This window comes from Bos grunniens, chromosome 1, assembly GCF_055505025.1.
Source record: "Bos grunniens cultivar Pamir isolate PY7600 chromosome 1, Bosgru_T2T1.0, whole genome shotgun sequence".
Lineage (NCBI taxonomy): Eukaryota > Metazoa > Chordata > Mammalia > Artiodactyla > Bovidae > Bos > Bos grunniens.
Window position 1 is genome coordinate 30,254,096 of NC_141165.1, and position 21,987 is coordinate 30,276,082.

General features: G+C 43.9%; 1 protein-coding gene, 1 long non-coding RNA gene and 1 other non-coding gene across 9 annotated transcripts in view; 2 read left to right on the forward strand and 1 right to left on the reverse strand.

The window, feature by feature from the left end:
• Positions 1 to 6,406: 6,406 nt before the first annotated feature.
• LOC147379216 (uncharacterized) lies at positions 6,407 to 7,228 on the reverse strand. Its single transcript, XR_015154223.1, has 2 exons — positions 6,944 to 7,228; positions 6,407 to 6,863 (listed from the first exon to the last, which is right to left on the reverse strand). It is a non-coding gene; the product is annotated as an uncharacterized LOC147379216 (long non-coding RNA).
• Positions 7,229 to 7,947: 719 nt separating this feature from the next.
• On the forward strand, positions 7,948 to 8,020 carry TRNAF-AAA (transfer RNA phenylalanine (anticodon AAA)). Its single transcript has one exon. It is a non-coding gene; the product is annotated as a tRNA-Phe (tRNA).
• A 13,861-nt stretch (positions 8,021 to 21,881) lies between these two features.
• Positions 21,882 to 21,987, forward strand: part of LOC147379218 (uncharacterized) — a 62,843-nt gene continuing 62,737 nt past the window's right edge. For all 7 annotated transcript variants that reach the window (XR_015154321.1, XM_086373836.1, XM_086373926.1 and 4 more), the window contains exon 1: positions 21,882 to 21,953. The gene's annotated coding sequence lies outside the window, so the exon portion shown is untranslated. The remainder of the gene's footprint in view (positions 21,954 to 21,987) is intronic.

Sequence of the window (21,987 nt, forward strand, 5' to 3'; positions counted from 1 at the left end):
TAAGTCAGAAAGAGAAAGATAACTGTCATAATCTAATGCATATATAGACTATGCACTAGTCTAGAAATCTAGAAAATCTAGAAAAATGGTACTGAAGTATTTATTTGCAGGGCAGCAATGGAGAAACAGACCTAGAGAATAGACATGGATGTGGGGAGAGGGTGAGATGTATGGAAAGAGGACTATGGAAACTTATATTACTGTATGCAAAATAGATAGCCAATGGTAATTTGCTGTATGGCTCAGGAAACTCAAACAGGGGCTCTGTATCAACCTAGACGGGTGGGATGGGGACGGAGATGAGAGGGAGGTTCAAAAGGGAGGTGATATATGTATACCTATGGTTGATTTATATTGAGGTTTGACAAAAAACAACAAAATTCTGTAAAGCAATTATCCTTTAATAAAAAAATAAATTTTTTAAAAAGTGTTATGTCTATATAAGAATTTTAATGGGAAAGATTTTATGTAGTATGAAACTGAAAGGCTGCGGTTGCAAGCCTTGTGCTACACTGGGATTCGTGACCTCCAGAGGAGAGGATTTCAATCTGGGGCCAGAGACAAGGCTTGACTACTCAGAGCTTTTTGTATAGAGAAGTTTTATTAAAGTATAAAAGATACGGAAAGCTTCTGACAGACATCAGAAGGGGACAGAAAGAGTGCCCCTTTGTTAGTTTTTAGCAAGGCATTTTAGGAGAAGGAAATGGCAACCCACTCCAGTACTCTTGCCTGGAAAATCCAAAGGATGGAGGAGCGTGGTAGGCTATAATCCATGGGGTCACAAAGAGTCAGACATGACTGAACGACTTCACTTTCTAGGTCTGTTAGCAAGCTGCTAATCAGATAAGGGAAACACCTCAAGGTTGAGGGGCCCTTCTCCTCAGGCCCTTCTCCCAGAATATGCATTTTTGAGATAGAATGGCACCCCCCCAGCCATAAAACAATTGACGTGAATACTGGTTTGTTGAGCCATTATCAGCCCAAGATTTGAGAAAAGAAAAAAAGGTTAGTCTTAGGTAGAGCCAAAAGGCAGATTTCAAAGCAAATACATAGTTTCATAAGAAAAATGCTTTGGTTCACTCAAGGTTTGAGAAAAGGAACCACGTGTTATCAACACAGAATTAAAAGAAGCCTCTTGTAATTTTGTATAGAGAAGGGGGGGAAAAAACGTCTGCCACTTGGAGTTTATTTACTCCTGCCTCCTGAGGACCTCTGGTCTTGCTACCTGTTGCTGCTGCTGCTAAGTCACTTCAGTCGTGTCCGACTCTGTGCGACCCCATAGACGGCAGCCCACCAGGCCCCACCATCCCTGGGATTCTCCAGGCAAGAACCCTGGAGTGGGTTGCCATTTCCTTCTCCAATGCTTGAAAGTGAAAAGTGAAAGTGAAGTCGCTCAGTCGTGTCCGACTCTTTGCGACCCCATGGACTGCAGCCCACCAGGCTCCTCCGTCCGTAGGATTTTCCAGGCAAGAGTCCTGGAGTGGGGTGCCATTGCTTTCTCCGTGCTACCTGTTAAACCTCTCAAACTAACTAAAATTTAATATTAGGTTAAAGAAAAAACAACATGTAGAACAGTGGGTTCAGTGTGCTATCGTTTGTATAAACCTATGTTTCTCTACGCATAGAATTTCTTTGAAAGACTATGTAAGAAAAACTTCACATTGGCTGGAGAAAATGGGGGAGGCAAAGGGTGAGACTGACTTTTCTTCACTGTATACTCTTTTGTACCTTTGAATTTTGAAATATGTGATTATATTACCTAGGCTTCAAAAAACTGTTTTTAAAAATTAATTTTAAAAAATGCTCCCACATAGAGCAATATGGTAGACTGAATGACACCAAACCTTCCTACCATAAAACACCTAATACTCTGGGGACATATACATATATTTTAATATTTTAAAATTTGTGGCTAAGTTGACATGAAATTAAGAGAAAACCTCAGAAGTCAGAATTACGAGCGAATACAAAACTAAGAAAGCCAACTAATGCTAAAGCATGACTGCACTAAGGCATCAGTAAAATCCTGCACAGAAGGACTTGGTGTTCAAGACTCAGGGAGAAGGGCAGAAATACTGTGCAAGGCCCTGGCAAGAGGAAGTCAGCACTTAGAGTCTCAAATAAAGCTGGGGCCTTAAAGAAGATCCTTAATGAAGGTGGTTTCCTTGGTGGCTCAGTGGTCAAGAATCTGCCTGCCAATGCAGGGGATGCAGGTTCCATCCCAGGAATGGGAAAATCCCCTGGAGAAGGAAATGGGAACCCACTCCAGTATTCTTGTCTGGGAAATCCCATAGACAGAGAAGCCTGGTGTGCTACAGTCCAGGAGGTCGCAAAAGAGTCGGATATGACTTAGCGACTAAAAAACAACAACAAGAAATCCATGGAAACATCTATCCCACAAAGGGTGGTAGCAAGAAAACTTGCCGATATGGCCTTGACTCTGGGTAGAAGGGCCATTAAGGTCCCCTGGAAGCCTTAACTCTCCAACTCATTATATAAAGGCAACATAATTTTGATACCCAGACAAGAAGCAAGAAAAGAACTCAGAGATAGTTTTGCCCATGAATGTATATACAAAATCCTAAATAGAGTGGCAACAGACCAGTTATTGATCAGCAAATATAATACAACATGACCAAGTTGGGCTTATCTCAGACCAGGTTGGTTAAATATTATAATCCAAAATCAAAATCCAACTGAGAAAATTTTGAAGATTTTATTGGCTTTATTTAATGATTCATGAAGCAGCATTCCATTAGCAGATGGAAAGGAGCTCCAAGGAGCTATACAATATGAGAGACTAGGCAGAAGGGAGCAGGAACAAGGTAATCATACTAGGCTAAAAGCAGGCTGGTTATTTCAAGGTCCTTTTCCTTTAGGGGATAGCAAGAGTCCAGTCAGGTAGATGACCTAACTAATGCTAATCAGGTGATTCCTGACTGACTAGTTTAAGACTGCAGTTCTGGGAGAGCCAGAAACTGTAAGTAAGTCTTAGTTTGGTGACATGGGGCTTAGCATGACTGACTGCATTTGGGGCCTGGTGTCTGGTTTTTAACATTAGAAAATATATTCATACAACTGACTAAAGAAGGAAGGTAATGATCATCTCAAATATGGACAGGAAAAGCACTGAATAATGATTATAAATAAAACTATAAAAAACAAGGACCCCAATGAACGATGTCCCTGAAATACTATGGCAAATGCCATTCTCAACGATGAAACACTGAAAGCTTAAAAAAAAAACAGAATGTGAAAATGCATGGATACCTGGAGGTGGGGGGTGGGGTGTGTAAAAAAGAAAAAAAAAAAAAGAAAAGAAAATGCATGTTCTCTTAACTAATCAGTGTTCAATAGGTACTCACTAGTACAAATAAGAAAATAATAAGAAATAATAGATGGAAAGGGAGAAAAACCAAACTGGCATTAAATCAGGTGATAGTCTTTATAGTAAAGCACAAAACTCTACAGCCAAATTAATAGAATTAATAAGAGATCTGGTCAAGATTGTTGGACACAGGTCACATAGAAACACTACTTGTATTTCTGCATACCAGTAATATTGGGGGAAACATTTTTTTTAATAAAATACCACATATAACTGCAATAAGAATATTTGAAATGGCTCAAGGGCTACTACTGTGAAGCCTTCTTCTACAAGTTGACAGTCAAACTCCTAGAGCCGATTCCTGTCTCTGCAACCAGATGTTCCTTTAGAATCAACAATAGCACACGGAACCTTCAGATTCATGCAGGGCAGATCCTGACATTCTTAAAAAAGAAGAAACCCGAAGATGCCTTTTGTGTTGTGGAAATACCGATGATCGATCTTTACCCAAGAGACTCCTGGAATTTTGTCTTTGGACAGGCCTCTTTGACAGAGGGTATTCCTTTTTGACATTGTTGGTAGAAACTTGCTCAGCTTGAGACCAATTACAGTTTAGATGTGAAGGCCTTGTAGTATTTCTGGTGCAGCATCCTGCCGTAGTGGAAAGGATGCTCTGGATAGGCCCTGATGATCTGGGTCCGTTCCCCTCCACCCAGCTCGGCCATCCATTCACTGCCTGCACCACCTTGGAGCTAACAATACCTGTTTCACTGTGTTGTTTTGAGATAATTTACATAAAAGTGCTGACCCATAAAAAAAAAAAAAAACTGATAATATACCTAAAGAAGAAATCTAACAAAAGACAGATTTATGGAAACAAATTGTGTAGTGTAATTGGGAGATCATTAGTATAAACTAACGCCAAAGCCTTTGACTGTGTGGATCACAACAAACTGTGGAAAATTCTTAAAGAGATGGGAATACCAGACCACCTGACCTGCCTCCTGAGAAATCTGTATGCAGATCAAGAAGCAACAGTTAGAACTGGACATGGAACAACAAACTGGTTCCAAATCAGGAAAGGAGTATGTCAAGGCTTCATATTGTCACCCTGCTTATTTAACTTATATGCAGAGTACATCATGTGAAATGCTGGTCTGGATGAAGCACAAGCTGGAATCAAGATTGCCAGGAAAAATATCAATAACTTTAGTTATGCAGATGACACCACCCTTATGGCAGAAAGCAAAGAAGAACCAAAGAGCCTCTTGATGAAAGTGAAAGAGGAGAGTAAAAAAGTTGGCTTAAAACTCAACATTCAGAAAACTAAGATCATGGCATCCAGTCCCATCACTTCATGGGAAATAGATGGGGAAACAGTGACAGACTTTATTTTTTTAGGCTCTAAAATCATTGCAGATGGTGACTGCAGCCATGAAATTAAAAGACGCTTGCTCCTTGGAAGAATAGCTATGACACACCTAGACAGCATATTAAAAAGCAGAGACATTACTTTACCAACAAAGGTCCATCTAGTCAAAGCTGTGGTTTTTCCAGTAGTCATGTATGGATGTGAGAGTTGGACTGTGAAGAAGGCTGAGCACTGAAGAATTGATGCTTTTGAAGAGAGTCCCTTGGAGTGCAAGGAGATCCAACCAGTCCATCCTAAAGGAAATCAGTCCTGACTATTCATTGGAAGGAGTGATGCTGAAGCTGAAACTCCAATACTTTGAGTACCTGATGTGAAGAACCGACTCATCTGAAAAGACCCTGATGCTGGGAAAGATTGAAGGCAGGAGGAAAAGGGGATGAAGAGGATGAGATGGTTGGATGGCATCACCGACACGGTGGACATGAGTTTGAGTAGGCTCCAGGAGTTGGCAATGGACAGGGAGGCCTGGCGTGCTGCAGTCCATGGGGTCGCTAAGAGTCGGACACAACTGAGCGATTGACTTGAACTGAACAATTCTAACAAACTCCAAACTCTGGATGGTATAACACAATAGAAGGGTTGTTTTTGTTTTTTTGTTTTCTTGCTCTCCCAAAAGTTCAGTGTGGGTATTCAGTGAGAGACTTCCACACAGGGACTGGGGGACCAGATTCTTCTAATTTGTGGCCTTTTTCCTGGGGCCTCAGAATCGTTTTCATGATCCCCTGCATCCCTCTACACTAAGGGGAATAGTCAAAGGGAAGAGGATCCCAGAGGAGGGCCAGGCCTGGCAGTGCGGCACAAGGCGATTTCTGCTCTCATTTCATTGTTCAGAGCCCACCCATGGGCCCCATCACCCTTAGGAAAGCTGGAGGGGGGTGTAGTCCTGGTGTGAGCTAAACAAAAGGGAAGTAGGCTGTCCAAAACACTAGACAGTTCTCACCACAGACATGCTGCTGCCGCTGCTAAGTCGCTTCAGTCGTGTCTGACTCTGTGCGACCCCAAAGACAGACAGCAGCTCACCAGGCTCCCCCGTCCCTGGGATTCTCCAGGCAAGAACACTGGAGTGGGTTGCCATTTCCTTCTCCAATGCGTGGAAGTGAAAAGTGAAAGTGAAGTCCCTCAGTCGTGTCCAACTCTTAGCGACCCCATGGACTGCAGCCTACCAAGCTCCTCCGTCCATGAGATTTTCTAGGCAAGAGTACTGGAGTAGGTTGCCATTGCCTTCTCTGCCCCAGACATGAGACAAGATCAAAACAAATGTTTACTGATAGGAAGACTCCATATCACAAAAGCATTCATTATCCCCAAGTTAACTTTTAGATCTGATGCAATGCTCATCAAAATCCTAACATAGCTTTTCATGGAACTTGAGCAGCTAATTTTAAAATGTATTTGAAAGAGGAAATGGCCAAAAATAGCCAAACTTTTCCTAAATATGGGGGGAGGGGAAACCTGCCTTGTCAGGAAATATAAGTTACTATAAAACTGTAGTAATGGTATAGTATTGGCCCAAGGACAGAAAACTATACCAAAGGACCAGGAACAAAGGCCCATAAGCAGAGCCCCACATGTGTGGGTGACACCTGACAGAGGAACCACAGGTCAGCAAGGGAAAGATGACTTTCCAACTAATAGCGCTAGGATCCTTTTGTCCACTGTATCATTTTTATTGTTTTATTGCTTTTCTTGATAAACTGTTAAATATGAAAGGCTGAGCTCTAACGATTTTAAAAGAAAATACAGAATATCTTTAAGACCAATTGGGAAAGGATTTTTAAACACAGCACGGGGACCTCCCTGCTGTCTTGGTCCAGTGACCAAGACTCTGTGCTCCCAACGCAGGAGTCCTAGGTTTGACCCAGGGAACTGGGTTCCCACATCTGCAACTAGGAGTTCACACACCACAAATAAAGTTCCTGCATGCCGCAACTAAGACCCGCTGCAGACAAAGTAGTTTTTTAAAAACACACAACAGACTTGCCGGGCTCGAAGGGGTGTGGGTGCGGGTGCTGCAGGTCCCAGCGTTGACATTCGCGTCCTGACTCGGTGCTGTCCACTGAGCCGCGGTAATCCTCGCCATTGCACCAATGCTGCGAACGCAGTCTGGGAGCAAAAGACCCAAAATCAACAAGGCTGGAGACCTCAGCAGCCCTCTCCCCAGAGCACCCTTCGCAGCCACTCACTTTTCTTTTGGAAGAGGTCACAGCGCCCGGAACGCTGCAGTCGTGTATGAGCCCTCAGGACTACAGGCTGCCCACAAGAGATGAAAGATGGCGTCCAAGGAGGGCAGCATGGCTTTCTCGCGCAAGAGCTACAAACTGACTTCAGATGCTGAGAGATCCAGGGTCACAGGCATCGTGCATGAGAAGCTGCTGAGCGACTACCTGCACCGTGTCTTTGCCTCTCCTGATCATAGACCCGCGGCAGCCACCAGCAGGATTTTGAAATTAAAAAAAAAAAACAAAAAAACACACAACACAAAAATGTCAAACAAAAAAGAAAATTATTGACAAAATAAACCACACTAAAATCAGGAGTTGAGTTCATCTGAAAAAGTCATAAAGAAATTGAAAAGGCAAATGATAGGCTCGGAGAATATGTTCTCAATACAAATAACTGACAAGGACTTAGTATCCAAATATAAGAATAAATCAATAAAGAAAACAACCCTGCAGCAAAATACAGACAAGAACAAGTTTTCGCTAAAAAAGGAGACCCAAATGACCAATAAACACATTTAACTACACCTCAGCATGGTTTATGAGCCTCACCTCATTAGTAACTGTGAAAATGCAAATTAAAAGTGCAACAAAATACTGTTTTCCAGTCACTAAATGGGCAAAGTTTTAAATCCCCAATCGAACAACTGGGGACAACAGGCATTTTTTCACAAGATATATACATATGTTGTAAATCTATAAAGAAAAACAAGGGAATAATACATACCTGAGAATAGGGGTTACTTCAGGATGAAAGACAGAGGGAGGGGCCCATGGGAAGGCGTCCCAGTGTCTGTACTTAAATGAAGGTTGGCTACACAAATTTTTTATTATTATTATTACATATATGTGTTTTATATATATATATATTCTATTGAATATACATGTTCTACTATATGTAGAAAATATTTCATAGTTTTTAAATCAGAAATTGATTTAAAATGAAATAGACACTATCTTTAGTGACTTTCCTGGTGGCTCAGATGGTAAAGCGTCTGCCTAAAATGCATAAAACCTGGGTTCGATCCCTAGGTCAGGAAGATCCCCTGGAGAAGGAAATAGCAACTCACTCCAGTACTCTTGCCTGGAAAATCCTATGGACGGAGGAGCCTGGTAGGCTACAGTCCATGGGGTTGCAAAGAGTAAGACACAACTGAGTGACTTCACTTTCACTCACTTTCATAGCAGTGTTGCCCTGCTTTGTTCCTGAGACACTATCTTGCCTCTGGAAGACTTGAAGCACAGTCAAGAAAACAGAAAATCAAATCATCCCAATTCAACATAGGTGGGTATTAATGCTCCAAGAGCACCAAGAAGAGAGAGGCGTCAATTCTGCCTAGGAACATGGAAGCAACCTAAATGTCCATTAACAGAGGAATGGATAAAGAAGATGTGGTACATATATATGATGGAATATCAGTCATAAAAAGGAACGAAATTGGATCATTTGTAGTGATGTGGAGGAACCTGGAGTCTGTCATACAGAGTGAGGCAAGTCAGAAAGAGAAAAACAAATATTTATATTAATGCATGTATGTGGAATCCAGAAAGATGGTAAAGATGAGCTTGTTTGCAGGGCAGGAATAGAGAGGCAGTTGTAGAGAACAGACATGTGGAAACAGAGGCAAAGAGGAGGGTGAGACAAACTGGGAGAGGAGGACTGACGTATATACACCATATATCTATTTAGAATAGATGGCATCACCGACTCAACGGACATGAGTTTGAGCAAGCTCCAAGAATTGGTGATGGACAGGGAAGCCTGGTGTGCTGCAATCCATGGGGTCGCAAAGAGTTGGACACGACTGAGCAACTGAACTGACTGAACTGATCTATTTAGAAATCTAGTGGGAGGCTCGGTGCTCTGATGACCTAGAAGGGTGGGTGGGATGCGGGGAGAGGGACAGAGATTCAAGGAGAGGATACATGTGTACATATAGCTGACTCACTTTGGTGTGTAGCAGAAACTAACATAACATTATAAAGCAATTATACTCCAATAAAAAACATTCTGCCTGGGAGATTTGGGGCACCCCTCCAGATGAAAGAAAACTTTGAGTGGAGCCTTGAAGAGCGAGTAGGAGTTTCCAGAGAGAGACAAGCGTCCACATCAGCAAGACTAGATTTACAAAGTGGGGTAGAGGTGGCATGAGAGACCTCGAGGAGGAACTGCCCAGGAACACAGACTCAGCTCTCACAAGGGTGTCCACACGTCCATTTTTGCTGTTAGACTGAAGGCCAAATGGTTGTTGCTATTGTTCTTGCTGTTGTTTTCCAAGCCACCCACAAGCCTGGCACCTATAAATGGAAAATTGAATCTCTGAAATAAATGAGACTGTGAAACAAGTGTGAAATGGTCAGGTAACCATGACAAGCGTGGGTCCATCCGTCATCAAGGTGGTGAAATTCCCCCACCCCGTCAGACTGCAGGTCTCACTGTGCACCCTTCCTACAAAGCAAACAGAATGAGCTTGTGATGGCCTTTGTAAAGCCCAAGAAAAATGTTGTGGTTATTCTGTGTAAACATAAGGGTGGCTTTGAGAGGAAAAGACATTGTGAATTTTGAGATCTGCCTAGATTTTAGATACTTCACATCTAACCACGTCACAGTGCCAAAGAAAGGTAGCAATTTTTCTTCCCCAGCAAAAATATAGCCAGACCTATTAATTAACAAAATAACTAAATCGGCATCTAGCTTTCCCTTGACACGCCTTTCTGTTCTCTGATAGAAAAACTAAAAGAGGGAAGGGGGACAGTACAATTCTGGAAGGCGAGTAACAGGCCAGTAGGGTTTGCCACATTCACAACCAGTCCATCCATATAGAACAGAATGGGCAGACCCATCCGTACAGAGGGCCTGAGGCAAAGACCCACAAGAATCCCTTCAACTTTGACAATTATCTTCCATTATTGTCAGAAAACCATGTTCAGTTCAGTTCAGTCGCTCAGTCGTGTCCGACTCTTTGCAACCCCAGGAACTTGAAAGGTTGTTGTTGAATCACGCGAATACACCGGGATTCTTGGCCCCTGGAGGAGAAGAATTCAATCCGGGGCCAGAGACAAGGCTTGATCGCTCAGAGCTTTTGTGTAATAAAGTTTTATTAAAGTATAAAGGAAATAGAGAAAGCTTCTGACATAAGCATCAGAAGGGGGCAGAAAGAGTACCCCTTGCTTGCTAGTGTTAACAATGAGGTTATATAATCCAAAGAATGTCTGGAGGTTGTAAAGACCTCACCAGACCTACTCCCATAATTTACATTTTAAGATAACACTGTCCTCAGGCAAGATACATCCTTGTAAAGACCAGGTCTACTCCCATAATTAACATTTGAAGATAACAGAAGGTTTAATCCAAAGACTGTCCTTAGGCAGGATACATTATTGTTATATAATCCTAAGGAATGTGGAGAAAGAAAAAGTTTGTCCTTTCTTCCTCCTTGAGAATTCTAGACCCCTCTCTCCTTGGGGATCCCTAGACTCCCTATCAACCTGCCTAGGAAATGACTCTCTCAAACTGCAGCACACCAGGCCTCCCTGTCCATCACCAACTCCTGGAGTTCACTCAAACTTATATCCATCGAATCGGTGGTGCCATCCAGCCATCTCATCCTCTGTCGTCCCCTTCTCCTCCTGCCCCCAATCCCTCCCAGCATCAGGGTCTTTTCCAATGAGTCAGCTCTTCGCATGAGGTGGCCAAAGTACTGGAGTTTCAGCTTTAGCATCATTCCTTCCAAAGAACACCCAGGACTGATCTCCTTTAGAATGGACTGGTTGGATCTCCTTGCAGTCCAAGGGACTCTCAAGAGTCTTCTCCAACACCACAGTTCAAAAGCATCAATTCTTTGGCGCTCAGTTTTCTTCACAGTCCAACTCTCACATCCATACACGACCACTGGAAAAACTACAGCCTTGACTAGACAGACCTTTGTTGGCAAAGTAATGTGTCTGCTTTTGAATATGCTATCTAGGTTGGTCATAACTTTCCTTCCAAGGAGTAAGCATCTTTTAATTTCATGGTTGCAGTCACCATTTACAGTGATTTTGGAGCCCAAAAAAATAAAGTCTGACACTGTTTCTACTGTTTCCACTGTTTCCCCATCTATTTCCCATGAAGATGGGACCCGATGCCATGATCTTCGTTTTCTGAATGTTGAGCTTTAAGCCAACTTTTTCACTCTCCTCTTTCACTTTCATCAAGAGGCTTTTTAGTTCCTCTTCACTTTCTGCCATAAGGGTGGTGTCATCTGCATATCTGAGGTTATTGATATTTCTCCTGGCAATCTTGATTCCAGCTTGTGCTTCTTCCAGCCCAGCGTTTCTCATGATGTACTCTGCATAGAAGTTAAATAAGCAGGGTGACAATATACAGCCTTGACGTACTCCCTCTCTTCCTATTTGGAACCAGTGTGTTGTTCCACGTCCAGTTCTAACTGTTGCTTCCTGACCTGCGCATAGGTTTCTCAAGAGGCAGGTCAGGTGGTCTGGTATTCCCATCTGTTGAAGAATTTTCCACAGTTTATTGTGATCCACACAGTCAAAGGCTTTGGCATAGTCAATAAAGCAGAAATAGATGTTTTTCTGGAACTCTCTTCCTATTTCAATGATCCAGCGGATGTTGGCAATTTGATCTCTGGTTCCTCTGCCTTTTCTAAAACCAGCTTGAACATCTGGAAGAAAACCATGTTACCATTATCTAAATCCTCCAATAATTCTTTTTCTTTAATCAGTCTTTTTCACATACCCTGGGTTTGACTGAAGGTCTTTGGTGTTTGAATTACATTATGGGTGACCCAGTAAGGCAGGCAGAAGCCATGGAACCATAAGCTGACATTGTTTTAACTTTTATCTGTTTTTGGTCTCTCAGCAGGAATCAGGCAAAGAATTTCAGAAGAGTCTACTAATCTCTCAAAACTGACAGTCGGGCTAAGGATGTCAGGAACCCCTTGGCTAACCCTCACCCTTGAAGAATGGGGGTATCATATTGCATTGGCTGTTTTTTATTAAGAAACCTAACACGTTTTGGAAGATTTTCTATTGCTTTTGCTTCTATTGTTGTGAATGCTTTTGTTAAACCCAAGGAGGAAGTAGCGGCTGACATAGTGGGTTTGAAGTCAGACAGAAATGATTAGAAGCCAGCTTTTATGCCTTAGTTTTAGTAGTTTCTTCATGCAAACAAATACATTGTAATTTTTTAACCCCAGAGTTTCCATTTCTTAATATTTATGAATAACACTACACCAAACATATTGTATGAAAATTTTAATTTCCAGTGACAGACACTGTTGGCTGCTCACCCAGAAATCACTCACCTTCCTTCCCTTCCAAAAGTACCCTGCTGTTGTGTAGGCAGGCACATCCATCATGGAGACCTCGGTCCCTTTGTTAATGATATGTCTGAGGGGCAGGCATGTTGTCCTACTTTGAACAATGAAATTAGAAGTTAAGTGTTTCAGAGGCTTCTGGGAATGCATTTCTTGAAGAAAGTCTGTTTTCCCCCTTCTCTCTTCTTTTCTGCTTGGCCACTGTCTTGTAAAAACAGGACACTTTGAGTTGCAAACAGCTGATAGTGCCACCATCAGGAGAGAAGACAAACTGTGGATTGCAGAGTGGGAAAAGAAAGCTCTGAGGTCCTTCCTTACATCATGGACACACCAAACCAACTCTGGGACCTCTTTCCACCAGACTTTTTGTTGCCTGAGTGCCAAGTTGCTTCGTCGTGTCTGACTCTGTGATGTAATGGACCGTAGCCCGCAAGGCTCCTCTGTCAGTGGGATTCTCCAGGCAAGAATACTCAAGTGGATTGTTATGCCCTCTTCCAAGGAACCTTGTTTCTCCTGCATTAGCAGGCAGCTTCTTTACCACTAGTGCCACCTGGGAAGCCCAGACTTCTTGTTACATGGTCAATAAACATCAGACTACTGTTGCTATATTAATTGAATTTCCGGCTGCTGGCAGCTGAAAGCATTCTAGTTCCTACAATCTAAATATAAATGATTTCCTAGAGTAGGATCCTAAGTGGGGAATTTCTAAATTATTGATACATACACACAAATCACTCCTGTGACAATAGTGAGACACATTCTCACAGCAACCTTCTTAACACTGAGTCACCAAGGAGGAAGAGCTTTCTTTAAAAATCACTGCTAATTTGATAGGCAAACTTACAACTCAAAACTGGTGTTTGTTCATCTCCATTTGGTGAAACGAGGCATGATCAGACTTGGTGTACGACAGCCCCGTGGCATCCCACCCAGGAAAGGGGGAGCGTGGTTGGTCTCAAGCTTTGAGAAGCATTCCTTTACACTCAACGTTCAGACTTTCTAAGAGTGAAGATCCCTAGGGCTGATGGGGCAAAAGAGTTGGTAAGTATTACACAAGGAGAGAAAGTGGACAAAAGGAACTTCCTGGGGCTTCTTATTGTCTCCTAGGTTGATGGATTCTAGCATGATTGGTCTGGGGTAGGGTCCCAGGCATGGGCATTCTTTTGACCCCCCAGCTAATTCTAACGTGTAGACAACGTTGAGAGGCACTGATATAGCCCACCTTGAAGACTTAGGGTTTTTTTAATCATTATCCTGCTCACCTTCAAAGACTATTTGAAGCCTCCATGGAGTCTCTCATTGGAAAATATTCCTTGACCCTTTTCATTACAATCTTCATTTGGGATCTTTTTTCTGATCAGATCATGTTTCAGAAACACCTGCAAATGACTGCAAGGCCAGGGCTCAGTGAGCCTCCTATATCTAATGCTGACGAACTTCAGGCCTGCCCAACCCGGGAAAACCTCCTCTTCCTAAGAAACTCCCAGCTTCCCTGCCTGGTGCAAGGGCCTCACCATTTCTCCCCTGAACATTTTGTCTTTTTTCCACATGGACCCAGTCAGGACTGACTGATGAGAACAAACAGGAGAGGGGAGCTTCCCAAGAACTCTGGAGGGGGACGAGGGCTGGGGAAGGTGGTGGTGGCCGTCTCCGCTCTTTTTCTTATGCCTCCAGTCAGTGCTGGAAGAACACACAGGTGTGGAGACAAAGTTACAACAGCTCCAGTCCTGAGTATGCTGCCGGGAGCTCTTGGCACCCATTCCTGAACCTGTCTTTGGACCACTAGAGGGTGTGTATGTGTGTGTTTGTGTGTGTGTGCACTCAGTCACTCAGTTGTGTCTGACTCTTTGCAATCTCATGGACTGTGGCCCACCATGCCCCTCTGTCCACAGGATTTTTCGGGCAAGAATACTAGAGTGGGTTGCCATTTCCTCCTCCAGGGGATCTTCCTGAACCTGTGTCTCCTGCACCTCCTGCACTGAAGGGGGATTCTTTGCCAGTGAGCCACCTGGGAAGCCCTACTAGAGGTGGTAGGGGCTTATAACTTTGGCTTTCATGTAGTCTATTAAAGTCAGTTGACCAAAGATTACCAGGTGCTCACCTGCAGTCAAAGATAAAGACAGTAGATTTACTGGGCTTGCAGGAGAGGATGGGCCCAGAGGCTCAGGAGAGGGGACCTGGGAGGGACTTCTCACAGGACCACACAGTGTTGAGTGATTCTCAGATGGCATGAGGAAGGTGGGGGGCAGTCCTAGCTAGATGCAGCCAAGAATAGAGCATTTTGGTAATTGAACATCTAATGTTATCTAGAAAACAGGGGGCACTAGACTTGGTTGTAACTGATGAAGAGGTAGCAGTCAGATATCTCAGAAGAAGCGGGTCGGTCAGTCACTCTTGTGTTTAGAGAATGGCCTTGCTCAGTCTCCTTCCAAACGTTTTGGAGGGTGGGGGGCTTGCCTGAACATCGCTGCCATGCAGGTGGGAAAACCAACAGTCTGGCTGCCGGCAGGACTGGCTTGGCTTTCACATTTTTGGTTTAAAACCCCATGTTTTTCTTGAGAACTCAAAGAGATTATGTCATCATTTCTTGCCTCTGCAATCCCTGTTCTCTTCACAACAGTGACTATGTGCTTTCATAGAGGGGTCAACAATAAAACTTCTAAATAAAACAATCCCAATCAAAACTGTGAAACCTGCTCACTGCACCCTTTTTTCATCATGTAATTGAATGTTTCCACATTCTCTGAAGATGCATCAATCAAGGAGTTCCTGTTTCCAGAAATTCCCATTGTGCTTGGGGGTAACAGAAATCTGATCAGCTTTGCCTTAACTAAACCAGGGCTCCCTTTCCTTATGTAATGAGAACCCAGAGGTGGTCAACCTGGATGGGTTCAATGGCTCCACGATGCTATCAGAGACCTGACTCTTTCCATCCATCTTCTCAGCCATCCAGGCTGCGGTTGATGTCTGGGGGTGATGTGCAAGACAGCAGCTTCACTTTCAATGTGATGACTGTGTTCTGAGTGAGAAGAAATGGAAGAACAAAACACAAATACTCGTACGACTTGGGTCTGCCTGTTTGAAGAGCTTTCTGGGAAGCCTCATCTATTAACTTCTGCTTCTGTCTTATCCAGCATTGCAATGTCACATGGTTACCCCATAGGCAAGTAATGCCAGGGATGTTGTTTTCCTAGCCTGGCTTACTAGTTCAGTTCAGTTCAGTCGCTCAATTGTGTCTGACTCTTTGTGACCCCATGGACTGCAGCATGCCAGGCTTCACTGTCCATCATCAACTCCCAGAGCTTGCTCCAACTCGTGTCCATTGAGTCGGTGATGTCATCCAATCATCTCATCCTCTGCCCTCCCCTTCTCCTCCTGCCTTCAATCTTTCTGATTTGGAAAGCATCAGGGTCTTTTCCAGTGAAGTCAGTTCTTCACATCAGGTGACCAAAGTATTGGAGTTTCAGCTTCAGCATCAGCCCTTCCACTGAATAGTCAGGACTGATTTCCTTTAGGATGGACTGGTTGGATCTCCTTGCCATCCAGTGACTCTCAAGAGTCTTCTCCAACACCACAGTTCAAAAGCATCAATTCTTTGGCACTCAGCTTTCTTTATGATCCAACTCTCACATCCATACATGAGTACTGGAAAAACCATAGCTTTGACTAGACGGACCTTTGTTGGCAAAGTAATGTCTCTGCTTTTTAATATGCTATCTAGGTGTGTCATAGCTTCTCTTCCAAGGAGCAAATGTGTTTTAAATTCATGGCTGCAGTCACCATCTGCAGTGATTTTGGAGCCCAAGAAAATAAAGTCTGTCACTGTTTCCATTGTGTCCCCATCTATTTACTATGAATGATGGGACCAGATGTCATGATCTTAATTTTCTGAATGTTGAGTTTTAAGCCAGCTTTTTCACTCACCTCTTTCACTTTCATCAAGAGGCTCTTTAGTTTCTCTTCACTTTCTGCCATAAGGGTGGTGTCATCTGCATATCTGAGGTTATTGATATATCTCTGGCCAATCTTGATTCCAGCTTGTGCTTCATCCAGTCTGGCATTTCACATGATGTACTCTGCATATAAATTAAATAAGCAGGGTGACAATATACAGCCTTTATTACCCCTATCATAGTTTGGCCTCAAGCCAAACAACAGGGAGAGAACACATCCCCACCCATCAACAGAAAATTGAATTAAAGATTTACTGAGCACAGCCCTGCCCATCAGAACAAGACCCAGTTTCCCCCATAGTCAGTCTCTCCCATCTGGAAGCTTCCATAAGCCTCTTATCCTTATCCATCAGAGGGCAGATAGAATGAAAACCACAATCACAGAAAACTAACCAAACTGATCACATGGATCACAGCCTTGTCTAACTCAATGAAACTATGAGTCATGGTGTGTTAGGGCCACCCAAGACAGATGGGTCACAGTGGAGAGTTCTGACAAAATGTGGTCCACTGGAGAAGGGAATGGCAAACCACTTCAGTATTCTTTCCTTGAGAACACCATGAACAGTATGAAAAGGAAAAAAGATATGACACTGAGAAACTCTCCAGGTTGGTAGGTACCCAATATGCTACTGGAGAAGAGTGGTGAAATAACTCCAGAAAGAATGAAGGGATGGAGCCAAAGCAAAAACAAAGCCCAGCTGTGGATGGGACTGGTGATGGAAGTAAATTCCAATGCTATAAAGAACAATATTGCGTAGAAACCTGGAATGCTAGGTCCATGAATCAAGGTAAATTAGAAGTGGTCAAACAGGATATAGCAAGAGTGAATGTCAACATTTTAGGAATCAGTAAACTAAAATGGACTGGAATGGGCGAATTTAATTCAGATGACCATCATATCTACTACTGTGGGCAAGAATCCCATAGAAGAAATGGAATAGCCCTCATAGTCAACAAGAGACCAAAATGCTGTACTTGGGTGCAAATGACAGAATGACCTCTGTTCCTTTCCAAGGCAGATCATTCACTATCACAGTAATCCAAGTCTATGCCCCAACCAGGAATGCTGAAGAAGCTGAAGTTGAATGGTCTATGATGACCTACAAGACCTTCTAGAACTAACACCAAAAAAAAGATGTCCTTTTCATCAGAGGAGACTGGAATGCAAAAGTAGGAAGTCAAGACATACCTGGAAAAACAGGCAAATTTGGCCTTGGAATACGGAATGAAGCAGGGCAAAGGCTAACAGAGTTTTGCCAAGAAAATGTACTGGTCATAGCAAGCACCCTCCTCCAACAACACAAGAGATGACTCTACACATGGACATCATCAGATGGTCAATAGTGAAATCAGATTGTTTATATTCTTTGCAGCCAAAGATGGAGAAGCTCTATACAGTCAGCAAAAACAAGACCAGGAGCTGACTGTGGCTCAGATCATGAACTCCTTATTACCAAATTCAGACTTAAATTGAAGAAAGTAGGGAAAACCACTAGACCATTCAGGTATGACCTAAACCAAGTGCCTTACGATTATACAGTGGAAGTGACTAATAGATTCAACGGATTAGATCTAATAGAGTGCCTGAAGAACTATGGATGGAGGTTCATGACATTGTACAGGAGACAGGGATCAAGAACATCCCCAAGAAAAAGAAATTCAAAAAGGCAAAATGGTTGTCTGAGGAGGCCTTACAAATAGCTGAGAAAAGAAGAGATGCCTGGCTTACTAACCCCTAGGCCAAAATAGAGTTCAGTCAGCAAGGTGGAAGTAGAGAGTGGATGTTCCCCACTCACCAGTGGCTGAGTCATGCACCCTGTAAACCATCTTTTATTGAGAAGTACTTAGGTGTGTTAGTTATATATTGGAGGTGGAGGAAATTACTCTAAAATGTAATGGCTTAATACAGCAAATGTTTATGATTACATACAATTTCTGAGAGTTGAGATTCTGGGAGCAGCTTAGCTGGGTGGTTCTGGCTCAGAGTTGCTCATAGGCTTACAGGACTTGAAGGCTTAAATGGGCTTGAAGGATCCACTTTCAGGACATCTCATCCACACAGCCCTAGGTTGGGGGCCTTTCCTAGGGCTGCTTGGATGACCTTACCAAGTGGTAACTGGCTTCTCCCAGAGAAGACAAGGAAGAGACAAAGAGGGTGTCATGATGCCCTTTATGACCTGGTCGCACACCATCGCTTCCATCCTAGTTTATTTGTTAAAAGCCGAGTCACTAATCCAACTCACACTCAAGGAAAGAGTAATTAGGTTCTGCCTTTTGAAGGGAGGAGTAGATATAGTTGTGGAGACATTTATAAACCACTTCCTCTGGGGTGGACTGCCCCTGAGCTGTTCTGCCCCGTCTCACCTCACACCGTCCTTTGCATCTCTTCCTTCCTCTGCTCACTCTCCCTCTTTCTTTCTCCTTTTCCTTTCTTTTTCTTTTCCATCATCAGGTCTCCTGGGTTTCCTCCTCTATGGCAGAACAGCCTCTCTCCCCAAAAAGCCAAATTCATCTCAAACCCCTTCTAAGACTCCAATTGCTAGAGTCAATGGGGAGAAATCATGATTATGGGGTGATTCTTTTTTGTATTTTTTTGGGGTTTTATTATTTATTTGCTTTTATTTATTTGGGTGCAGGATCTTTTTTTAGCTGTGGCACATGTGATCTTTAGTTATGGCATATGGGATCAGTTCCCTGACCAGGGAGCGAACCAGGGCCCCCTGCCTTGGGACCACAGAGTCTTAGCCATTGGACCACCAGGGAAGTCCCTTCGTGTTGATTCTTAAGGTCTGATCAGGGCTCTGAGAACCAAAAAGATCATGAACATCTACCCTCTTCCTATGCATAAATAGAAAACCAAAACATTACACTGCAAAAGACAGATAAAGAAGTTCAACAAAGTTCTGACTTTTCCCAAAACTATTTTGCTAGGGTTTTTCTTAAAACATGAAATACCAAATTCTGTCCTTGCATTTTCTGTTGTTGTCTCCCAGCTTTGCAGGAGCTCAAAACACATGTTTAGCATGTCCTGTAATTCAGCCCTGGTGAGTCACACCCTAAAATGTTAACAACTGTGAAATGAGCTCTGGGCTGCCCTGACTCACAGATGCTGGATGTACGAGGAATCCATATAATAGTCTCAAACTGGTGCCCATCGCACCCACTGCCCCAGCCATCCTTGTGGTCCTGGCAGCTAATAGCTGTTGTGACTGAGGTTGCTAGTTATCTCCCAATATCCATCTTTCCCTTCTTCTGTAAATAACAGAAGTTCTCGTTTTTCACTGGGCTCATGTCTGTCTGGAATAAAGATCATCTTTCCCATCTTTCCCAGCCTCCTTTGCCCTAGGTATGAGCCTGGTGGGCTATGCACAGAGTCGGACACGACTGAAGCGACTGAGCGCACCACAGCACATGATCGTGTCCGTAGGCCTGGCTAGTGGAATAGAAGCAAAGGTATTACACTCGATTTCCGGGAAATGTCCTTAAAGGGAGAGAAAGTGCCCTTCTTTGTCCAGTTTTCCTTCCTTATATCTCAAATAGGAACAAAATTGGCTGGAGCTCAGCACCCATTTGGGGCCATGTGTGAAAGTCACACTGAAGATGGCAGAGTAATAAAGTAGAAAGAGCCTGGATTCTTCATGATCTTGGGCCTTTGATAGCAGCTCTGGACTGTTTGCCCAATGAGTTTCACTAACATGAAAGGGAAATGAACTTCTATCTTTTTCCAACCAGTGTTAATGGGTTTCTGACACTTGCAGCTGATCCTAATCCTAGTGTTACATTTCCTTTACAAACCTGCCCACGGTGCACAGGGATCCTCATCTCCTCTCTGATGGCCTGTCTAGTTTCTGACTTTGCTCTGTCCTGTCCTCAGGGGCTCTGACCTTCCTGATCATTCTCTATTTCTTAAGCATCTGCTTTTGAGTCCTGGTCTATAAAATGTAAGTGCAGTCTCTCATCCCACTCCAGACTCCTCTCACTGTCCTTCTGGTTACATTGTAGGAAGCCTGGACTAGGGCCCAGCAGAGGAAAGGAAGAGGCTGCACAAAGCAGAAATGACCTAGGGGTGACAACTTTTAGGGGGCAGCTCACTGGACAGTCCAGTCTGTCCAAACAGGATCCCTCCCTGCCCTTCTTGACCTTCCCCACAGCTTCAGTTTACTTTGGGCCTACTTAGATCCATTTGGGTTTAAAATATACACTTAAAAATAGCCAGTGTGGAGGAGTTGTGGGACTATTTTCCACTTGCAGCTTACTATGAATTTGTTTAATCCAATTTATTTCATTATTCATTGTTTCATTAAACATTTACTAAGAGCCTATTCTACACCCTACGTGAGAGACACAGATAAACAGATAGATAGATACAAATAACTTATTATCTGATAGTTCTGGAGGTCAAAGTCCCAGACGGGTATCACTGGACTAGGAGCGAGGTGTCAGGACAGCTGAGTGCTTTTATGTGGGTTTGAGAGAGTTCATTTCTGCTTCTTTTGAGCCCCTAGAAACTGCCCACATTCCTTGGCTCTTTTGCCATCTTTAAAGCCAGCAACAGCCAGTTGAGTGCTTCTCATTACATCTCTCTGACCTTTCTTTTCATCACTCATCTCTAGCACAGCAGCGAAAGTTTCCCTACTTCAAGTTCTCAGACTTAGATTGGCCCCACCCAGGGAATCAAGGATAGCAGTCCCATCTCAAGGTCTATAACTTTAATCACATCTACAAAGTCTCTTTTGCCATGTAAGGTACCATATTCATAGGTTTCCAGGATTGGGGCATAGATATCTTTGGGGGCCTTAAATTTGCAAGCCCCAAAGCCACTGCCCACAGCAAGATTTCTTAAAAATCTCTTTTCAGGGACTTGCCTGGCAGTTCAGTGGTTAGGATTCCATGCTTCTACTGCAGAGAACATGGGTTCAATCCCTGGTAGGGGAAGATACCGCAAGTCATACAGCACGACCAAAAAGAAAAAAAAAATCTAAAAAAAAAATCCCTTTTCCTCCCCCAACCACTTCTTCCCAAAGCTCCAACTGCTTTGCACCTCTGTTCCCCATTTTCCCCAGAAAAACTCCCAGGCCCAGCCCCTGAACAGCCTCCTTTATCCTGGCGCCCCCTTTCTCTTGGGAGTGGGGAGACAAAATGTCGCAAAAGGAAACCTCGCTAGTGCGCAGGTGAGTCCTCTTCACCTTGGTTTCTGCTTATTGCTGTGGGCTGTAACCACCATTTATAACCTCGGTTTCTTTGAAAAACCCACTTAGGGGCTCCGGTGCGGTCCACAGCTGACATCGCGTGGGCGGGAAATAGGCCGAGGCATCTACTCTTTGGAGACCTCTGCTCCTCCCTCCCAATGACCCATTGATAACCAGGGACACGGGTCCCCAGCTCTGTCCCCTCCTAGACCTCGTCCCTTGCAGCCCCATCAGCTGCCAGGACCCAGATCCGCAGCAAGGGCACCTGGAGTTCTCCCGGTCCCAGGCAGAGCCCCCGCGAACCCTGGAACGCTGTTTCCTGCTGCTCCTCTTTCCCTCCTCCTGCTGTTCCTCCTCTTCTCCTGGCGCTCTGGCCCCCGCGGGTCGCTGACTTCCTCCGGCCTCCGCCCCTAGCCGCTACCGCCCCCTGGCAGCCGTCTCCATGGTGCACACCAGACGCGGGAAGCCACCCGGCGGCGGTGGAGGGAGGCAGGGACCCGGCGCATGAGTGAGTGCGGGGCGCGGGCCAGGTGCCAGGAGCG